This window comes from Lonchura striata, chromosome 19, assembly GCF_046129695.1.
Source record: "Lonchura striata isolate bLonStr1 chromosome 19, bLonStr1.mat, whole genome shotgun sequence".
NCBI classification, from domain to species: Eukaryota; Metazoa; Chordata; class Aves; order Passeriformes; family Estrildidae; genus Lonchura; species Lonchura striata.
Genome location: NC_134621.1, coordinates 3933820 through 3943899, shown reverse-complemented (window position 1 = coordinate 3943899; position 10080 = coordinate 3933820).

The window sequence follows — 10080 nt, the reverse complement described above, 5'->3', positions numbered from 1 at the left end:
CCTTTTTGGTGTAAGAAAAGAAAACCTAACTCCCTCCATCAGAGTATGGACTTTCCTTGGAGCATCATTTCCTCACCATCCACCCCAGTGCTGAGATCAGTCTGTCAGAACTGAGGCACCAGGCTGGTTTGCTCAAACAGATTGGGAACTGGGGATGTATTGGAACTCTCCAGGGATGACCTGGTAAAAACTGAGGTCAAGAGCAGAGCTGGTCTCTTAAACAGCTCCATAAGGAGGAAGATTCTTGGGATCCACAGGGCTCCCAGCCCATGGGCAGGAAGGTACAAAGCAAATACTGCACAATGCACAGGGCCTGGTCTCTCAAGGGCAACAGCATCCTTTTCCAAATGCATGTTTCTCTGCAGCCCAACCTGCATTCCCACCTGCAGTCACAGGAGATGCTGTTTCATTTATGGTGTAACAACCCCAAGCCCAACGCTGCTGGTGTGTCCAGTGCCCACAGCAGAAGTTCTTCCATTCTTCCATACTATAAAAACAAGATGACTTTTTTATTTAAGCAAACTGCTCCTGGGATCATTGAGTAAAGATGATTTTCTGTCAGACCTTTTTGATCTCCAATATCCATTTAATTCCACGTCCACTTCACTAATCCTTAGTTACATCCTGGACATATAAAAGGCAGATTTGCCTGGAATGGTGCTTGGGGTTTTTTTTATTAATTCATAAACAAACTTGATTGTCATTAAATCCTACACTGTGTGTGTTGAAAGTGTCAGCTGGCAAGCTGGCATTTGAACTGTGCCATAAACTTATCTGTGTGCATGTTCTTCACCGGGCTGTGTATCAAATTTTGTTTACTTGCCCGTGCCTTGTGTGCTTTCCACTCTCCCATGTCTCTGGTCTACAGAACAGAACATCACAAGATGTGCTCAAGAACAGAACTGTTCTACGGATCAATTAATCTTAGCTGCAGGATAAATTTGTCTTTCAGTGATGTCTACAATCTACCAAAACCAGTGTTTGACTGGAAGCCAGTGGAATAAAGCTGTTAAATAAGCTGGGAGTGTTTGGGCATGTTCACAGTATTATTTGATGATGTAAGAACTGAGTTACAAGTGGGGGAGAAAAAGAATGACATTGTCTGGAGCAATCAGCTGCTCAGTGGCCATGCCTCGGGGCTAGCAAAGGCTTGGCTTGGCAACCTTAGGTTCTTGTTTTCCCCTCCCTCTTCAGCAGTCATCTTCAGAAGCAAATGCTTTCAGGCTGGGAATCTGGAGGGGAAGAAATTACAAGGGCAAACTCTGCACAGCTGTTTGTCTTGCTTTTATCAAATGAAGCTGATAGCCCAGAAACTCCCAAGCTTGCCATAACTCCACACTCACTGGCCATTTGCCAGCTAGTTCCTTCCCTTCTGCACCAAACATTCTCTCAAAAACTAAACAAGTATCCAGAGACAACAGCATTTGTTGAAGCAAAGCCCCCACATTATTCTTATACAGTGGCACTTTCAAGAATACCCAGAGTTCTGTCACAGAGCAAAGCCCCAGTAAACTGTGCCAGGAGTCAGGGAAAGCTTTGTGAGCCAACTGGGCTGAAATGTTCCAGGAGGGAAAGACACAGTGGTTTTGATGGTGGAATGAGCAAGTGGCTGCTCAGCGTCCACAGAGCAGAGCTGCAGAGATTGCAAACCCTGGCAGGTTTTCATTAGTGCTGATTTGTGTGCTTGGTGTCCAGCCCAGCCAGCTCGAAGGAACTGCCTTGGATCTGTGTAGGGCCAGCAGATGACATGGGTCCAACCTAGATGATTTCCTCCTCTCCCACTTGGTAATGGGGCTGTGGGCAGGTTCCTCCAGCCAGTGCCCACACACCATGGAATGTCCTTGCCTGGGGCCATCTCTGGGAGATGGGGAGAACTGCTCTGAATCTGGCCCTATTACAGGCTCTGGTTGCTGGAACTTGAGTTCTTTCTGTAAGCACAGAGAGGACTTGGCTTTTGAGCTGTCCCCATGGCCACAGCTCTGGGTGCTAATGAACCTCCCTGAACAGAGCGGAGCAGACCAAGTCTGCCGCCACACAACTTTTCTGCTCCTGGAGCTCTTCACATTCACCCCATCCCACTGAACTCTCTGCTCCCAGCATTCCTTCCTCAGACACACAATGCTGAGAAGACCGAGGAGCCTCTTCATTTGTGAGAATTTAAAAAAACCACAGGAAAATACACTCCCAGCAACAATGGCTGGAAAGATCATCTGGAGTTACACAGGCTGGAAAGAACCAGGGATCCTTGATCCAAATGCCTCCCTGAGCAGCCTTTTGTCTGTGCCATCCCAGCAGGAAGCTGAGCACATTGCCTCAGAGCTGACAGACAGAGAGACAAACTGACACCACTTCTGGGCTAAGATGGGTTGTGCAGTTTTATCCCCCCTGATTCCAGGCAGATGTCAGCTAGGTCCTGTCTATCCTTCAGTGCCTGAGCTTTCCCTCCCTCTCCCAGAGCAATCTCCACCACTGCATCACACTCTGCTGATGCCTTTTGCTCCACCCCACATGGAACCTTGCTCAGTATCTAAGTTCAAATTTACCCCCTGATATTGCAATCATAAGTAAAAACACGCTCAGTTGACTAAAGTAACATCTTAAATGCATAAAACAATCAAGAGCAAGAAGACACATTGCTCTGTATTAAAATGAGAACTATGCAAAGTTACTCTGCTGGTTGTTTAACTGTGTGTGCTATCTGTGAAAGCATATGGTAAAGTGCTCTGAGAATCACTGAGAAATAACAAGCCCTTGGTTTGACAAACTTTGTGTAATTTATCCTAAAGCACTTGCAAATTACCTTACTGTGGGTCCTTCAGTTGATGCTGAAAGGCAGTCCTAGCTGCCAGGAGGATGAGGAGCCATCCTACAGCACCACACACTTTTCCAGACAGATCTCTGAAATAAATAAAAAGGAGACAGAGCAGTTAATCACATCAGAATTTAACCAGAATGGTGCCAACAGTTCTGCTTTTGCCCAAAATTACATGGGTATCTTTTTGCTTTCAGCTTTATCTGTCAGCTTTTATCTTTTGTGGCTCTACAACATCCTTGGAGCCCTGATGGCTGAAGCCACCAGGCTCCAGCAGCCCACAAGTCAAAGATGGGTTATTTCTTTTGCCACAGTCAAAACATTTCACCCTTGTTCAGGAGACCAATCTATTAAAAACACATTGATGTGTCAGGTACCCTACAAAGACATTAAAATAACTGCACTGTTTGATGGATGAAGTTCATATACAATTTGATTTGAGAATTAGTTTTACCTGACATGTACAAAATGCACATTTGTCTCTTCCTGTTTGAGGATAAATAGGTGGCATCTTTCTTGTGGAATTTCCCGTGGTTTGCTATCTCATCTAATTAGGAATAAAAACTTCCTGTTCTTGTCACATGGTTTGTCTTTGGGTTTTGTGTTATCCTGTGAAACAATTTATTGTCTAGGGATAGCAGCTGAATTAAAAGTCAGTTTTCCTAGAAGGCCACTTTTATAAGTTGTTTACTGTTCCCTGTACAATACTGCATTCAAGCCAGCTTTGTGCTTCTGTTAATACCACAATTTGATGAGGTCTGGCCTTACAACTTCAAGTAAACCAGAAGCCTGCAGTTCCATTTATCAGTGCATGCTTCATGAAAAAGGACTTTGTGGTCACCAACGCTGCCAGGGCTCCCTGCAGGCCAAACTGAGACACATTCATACCTGCAGACCTTGGTCATCAATTTTATTAACCTGGTTTGACTCAGAGCAGAGCCAAGGTGATAAAATTTTGTTTCAACACTACAACAGGCAGGTGGAATTCACACCTGGAGAGGAGATGAGCAGATCACCCTTACACCATCCCTTCCTACATGCACCCAAATCAGTACCCTAACCAGCTTTTTCTCCAAAAGTAGGTACATATAGATAATTTTGTCTTATTTTGCTCTCACAAAGAAAGAAAAAGATTTCCTGTCCTCTGGAAGGTTTGTTTAAAGAAAGAAGGTTTGTACAAGGGGGCTTGAATAATGCCACCTGCTGATGACCCCAAGGTTGCTGGACAGAGCCCTGCCATTCCCATCACCACATGCTCTCCTACCTTGCTGCTGGACATCTACATAAAGAATATTGGTATTGGATGCAGGTTCAACATCTTCTCTGCCTGGGAACTCAAACATGCTCCCACATGGGCTCCTCTCACCACAGGTCCCTTCCAGGACCCTGCTCCAGCTCAGGTTTCCCAGGAGTTCACAGCCTTCTTTCAGGCATCCCCCTGCTCCAGCCTGGGCTCCTGCAGGAGCTGCAGGTGGATCTGCACCCACATGAACCTCCATGGGCTGCAGGGGCACAGCTGCTTCAGCATGCTCTGCACCACAGGCTGCAGGGGAACCTCACTCTGGTGCCTGGAGTGTGTCCTTCCCCTCCTTCTCCACTGACCTAGCTGTCTGCTTGTTTTTCTCACATCTTCTGACCCCTCTCTTCTCTGGGTGAAATTACCTCTGTGCAATAAATTTTTATTCCTTCTTAAATATGTCATCACAGAGGTGTTGCTGCCATCACGGATTGGTTGGCACTGGACAGTGGCAGGTCCAGCTGGTGCTGGCTCTGCTGGACATGGAAGAAACTTCTGGCAGCTTCTCACAGAAGCAACCCCTGTAGCCACCCTGCTACCAAAAACTGGCCATTCAAACCCAATACAACCCACAAGGATCATCAAGTGCAACTGGAGAGGACAGCTCCAAAAATCCCACCCTGTGCCTGAAATCATTGTCCAGACACTGCTGGAGCTCTCCTTGGGGCTGTGAGCACCTCCCTGAGGAGCCATTTCCCACCTCAGCTGTGCTGCCAGCAGTTTTTAAAAAGCAAAGGAGGTGTGTAGGATAGAGTGCCACTTCCTCAGGAAATTTAGGGAACCATCCCATCAACCCACTCAAAGCACTGCCAATTTAACAGTGCCACTGTAGGGCTATTGAAACTGTCATGGTCTACACACAAAATGAGACCCAACACTCTTGGCTGTTCATGGGCAGCTTGAAAACAAGGAGAAGATAACCTTCCCCCTAAAAACAAGTTTTCAGAATGCCTCTGCTCCTATCTCAAGGTCACTGGGTTCAGACACAGTGGCACTCGCCTTCTTCACTAAGGTCATTCAGCTCTTTCCTGCCACAAGGACAGCAGATGAGGCACAGGAATCCTTTACTGCAGGACAAAAACACAGCCCACAGAGAAGAAAGAATTGGCAAACCCAACCTAAAGTTTTCATGTCGTGCTGCCTGAAATAGAAGTTTTCTTGCTCATGCCAAAAGTCAGACTTCACCACTACAAAGTTGATTTAAGTGTGTGGGTGTGAAAATTTCAGCGTAGTGTGTACAGAGGAAAGCTGGGGTTTCTATTTTCTCCATTTGGTTTCTTCTGGTGTTTCCACTGCTGCCATGCAGTAACTCATCCACAGGCTTCACATCACAGTGGAAAAACAAACACAACAAAGAGCATGGCAGAGGAATGGACAGTATCTGGTCAGACCCTCCAAAACTGAAGTACGTAGGCACACAGAGGAGAGCTTCTGACAAAAAGCCAAAACAAACAGAAAATTCAGAAATCAACAGGTGTGAGTCTCCCAGCTATTCTGACCACATCTTGGAAGTATCCAGAAACTGTAAGTGTTCCATTTTAGCTCTAATTTTTAGTAAAGAGTCAGATGCTGGGACATGCCTGGGAAGTCAGTCATTCCATCTCCTTACAAATCTGTTTTCCCAGGCAGTCTGGTTTATCCCTCCAGTCCCATCTTCACTACGTTCCTCTTCCCACCAAAGGTCACAGGCACCTCCATTAGCAGCTGGGCTGTTTCTCCTCCAAAGTTAAACAGCTGGATTTTTCAGTGGCCCTTGCTGGCATGAAAGGACATAAACAGAGTAGCAGCTAAAGGGAATTCACGGTGACAGGAGGGATTAAAAAGCTCCTGTGCTTCACTGGGGAGCCACTCCTTGTTCAAACAGTAAGATGAGAATTTAAAGCATGAATCTGATGCTGTTTTTCATCTGAAATCAGGACTTGCTTCACGTAGGAACCACGGGCACCTCAGAGTCCAACACTCCCTCTGCTGACCTGGGCTTGGCCCCAGGCTGGGAGCAGCCAGGCTCTGGTGGGGCACAACCTGCACACACCCTGGGCACCAGCCCTTGCTGAGGGACCCAGCACGGACCCACGGCTGGCCAGGGACACCAGACACAGCCCTGAGCTGTGACACAGGGACAGGGGCACTAAACACAGCCCTGAGCTGTGATACAGGGACACCAAACACAGCCCTGAGCTGTGACACAGGGACACCAGACACAGCCCTGAGCTGTGACACAGGGACAGGGACACTAAACACAGCCCTGAGCTGTGACACAGGGACACCAGACACAGCCCTGAGCTGTGACACAGGGACAGGGACACCAAACACAGCCCTGAGCTGTGATACAGGGACACCAGGCACAGCCCTGAGCTGTGATACAGGGACAGGGACACCAAACACAGCCCTGAGCTGTGACACAGGGACAGGGACACCAAACACAGCCCTGAGCTGTGATACAGGGACAGGGACACCAGATACAGCCCTGAGCTGTGACACAGGGACAGGGACACCAAACACAGCCCTGAGCTGTGACACAGGGACAGGGACACCAAACACAGCCCTGAGCTGTGATACAGGGACAGGGACACCAGATACAGCCCTGAGCTGTGACACAGGGACAGGGACACCAAACACAGCCCTGAGCTGTGATACAGGGACAGGGACACCAGATACAGCCCTGAGCTGTGATACAGGGACACCAGGCACAGCCCTGAGCTGTGACACAGGGACACCAGACACAGCCCTGAGCTGTGACACAGGGACAGGGACACCAAACACAGCCCTGAGCTGTGACACAGGGACAGGGACACCAAACACAGCCCTGAGCTGTGACACAGGGACAGGGACACCAAACACAGCCCTGAGCTGTGATACAGGGACACCAGGCACAGCCCTGAGCTGTGACACAGGGACAGGGACACCAAGCACAACTCTGGGCTGACACACAGGGGACAGGGACAGCAAACACAGCCCTGAGCTGTCACACAGGGGGTTCTACCTGTACCTCATGGACTTGCAGTGGTCATCACAAACAGCTACAGGCAGCAGACTGCAGCTTTCTCTGCAATACTCTGCTGCCACAGTTTGGGGTATCTGCAAAGGAAGAAGCTGACAGCAAGTTCTCTGATGCTGAAGGCACTACGAAGTCAAAGCACCACCTTTTAGGGGAGTTACTGAGCCAGTGAGACCTTCCTTACTTACTACAAACCAAACACTTCCACCACTCCTTTACCACCCTCACATTGCCATAAAAAAAAAAAAAAAAAAAAAAAAAAAAAAGCATTTTGAGTTAATTTCTACCTCCATCAATTACTAGGAGTAGGGCTGAGTCACAGGCAATCACAAACCAGTATCTTACACCACACAGGCTGGTGGTTTTCTCTCTGATAAAAGGGTTATAGGAGCACTGCCAAGGAAGACAAATGGCAGAGGCAATGATCCACAACGTCCTCTCCTCCATAGCATTGCAGTTATATCTTTATGACAGAGTTATAAAACAAACCAATAAAATTCTAAGACCATTAGAAAAAGGTCACACACATTACAGTAGGAAATACCTATTTCAGATCTTATCTGGAGCTATGAAGACAAACAACAGTCAAACATCATAGTCCTGGCCTCTGGAACTTCGGCTTCCTCAGAGGCATGTGCCTTTTCTTCCCCCACAGTGAAGTTTAAGCAACACTGAAAGCTTTTTTTCCCCTGTGACTCCAGGCCAGCTCAGTGCACTCCCTGGAGCCAACAAATACTCATCCCACAGGTGAAACAGAGCTTAACTCTTGGTGGCTGGGGAATCGAGGGAAATTTTAAATAAGATGCTAAAAAAACCTCCTGGTCAGGACCAGGAGGAATTGGTCAGAAAATAGGGGTTTTCTCATCAGTAGTCATTAGCTAGGTTTAGCCAGGCTCAGGAATGCTGGAGAACAGGTGGATCACAACACACGGGATTTGTGAGAGATTTGCGAATAGAAAAGGGCTGAGCACATCCTTTACCCTCCCCGGAGCAAACAGCGCCCGAGATGCTCCGTGGGAGCTCGGCGGGCCCTCTCTGCTGTTTGTGCAACACAACAGCACCATCCAGAGGATAAACACTGCCGGCTCCTCCTTCCCTTTCCCCACATTTGCAGGAGATGAGCTTTATTCCAACTGGGAGAGCTGCAGGGCTGCGTTCAAGCTACCCTTGGGTGAGCAAACGTGAGCCACTGCAGGAGGGCAGTGATGAAGATAAAAGCCCACTGCTGTTCTTTCTGCTGTGTGGGAATGCAGGACTTCCCTCTGGCTGCCCTGGCAGCTCTGGGACCCTGGCAGGGTCAGGAACCCCCTGGACAGAGCCCCCAGAGACACTGGCTGTGATCTCTGGCCATGGAAAAGAGTTTTCAATCTTACAGGGTGAATTACAAGCTCTGAGTGTTTGATATGAGTAATAATTAAGTGTGGCATGGGTGCAAAAGTAAAATTTTAGGATTCTAGATTAGGGGTTCAAAGGGGACAAGATGGAGGAAATTGGGTGTGCCTTGTCCTTTTTCTCCTTCTTCATGCCCTCCATGTGTCACTTTGGTGTTGGCATTTTTCTGTTGGTTCAGGCTGGGGACACACTGTCCAACGTAGGTGACAGATATTGGCACGTTCTTGTAAATCCAGCCCAGGGAGTTTGTGGTATTTAATGTTTGTCACATCCCACTGAGGGCAGAGCCCCACACGCTGCCCTGCAGGACAGAGCTGGGCAGGGCAGCAGAACATGTGAGAGATAAACAGAATAAACAACCTGGAAACCAGCACAGACCAATTATGGCTTCTGCTTTGGCAGGGGGCAGAGAGACAGAGACTTTCTACAATCTCAGAATCATCAATACCTCAGATTCCAACACTGCTGCTACCAGGCAGCACCATCTCTGCAAATGCTCCTTCCTGCAGGGCTGCAATCCCTTCACCGGTGCAGAGCAGGAAAAAGTGACTGCCCTGTGAGGATTCATCATCCTGCCCTTGATTTCACCACAGCCCGTGGTGGTGCAGTGAGTCCCCAGCTGAATTTCCCTGTGTAATTAAATTAGACACATTAGGTCATGTGCACAGAGACAAGGATCTCTAATTCTTGAGGGTCAGAAGATGCCTCGGGAAGGTGAGGAACTCACCGTTCTCACGGATCCACCAGAATCCAAAGATTATTTGGGTTTGATCCCATAAATGTGGCAGGGTGCAGATGTCTGTGTCCCCAGGGTGCACTGGGGAGGCTCACAGCCTCCCTGCCACGCCTGGCCCAGCCCCACTGCCCATTTTGGACATGTGCTGGGGCTGTTTGTGCTTCCCCAGCGTGACTCAGCTGTGCCTCATCTCCCCCTGCAGCAGTATCCCTAACTTGTTTCAACCCTGAAAAATCACAATCCCCACTGCAGGTTTGGCAGCAGCTTTTCATGGAAAACAAAATCAATTGTCCCCTTCCTTTGAGACAAATTATGATGAAACAAACTATGAAATGATTCCACTTTGTGTTTATTGTTCCCAGTGCAATTTAGCATTCCCAACAGCTGAGCACACCGTGACTCAGGACAGCACAAACCTCAGTGGCTGCATTCCTGACCTACTTTGGGAATTAAGAAAGAATTTCAGACAGGAGAATTTTCCCTTTAGGTTAAAAAAAAAAAAATAAAAGTGCCTTACAGCTATTCCAGAAGTGTTGCCTGTGACACCCCAGTGACTGGATGAGCTGAATAAGATCTATTCAAATTTTTAAATAAAAGAAACAACAAATGAAAACATAGAGATCCAGGTTTTTTAAACCTGTTGGACTTCAGCAGCAGGCTCTGCACACCTCTTCACCCTTCAGCTACCAGTGTGCCACGAAGACTCCAGGGACAGACTCTGCAGCATTCTCCCCCTTCAGCTACCTGGAAAAAAGCTACAACAGCAGGGGTGAGCTCTGTGTCGAGCCCCCTGCCCAGCTGATCTTTTTAATAAAGAGCTTGTTATAAATGAAAGTTTGTCCAGC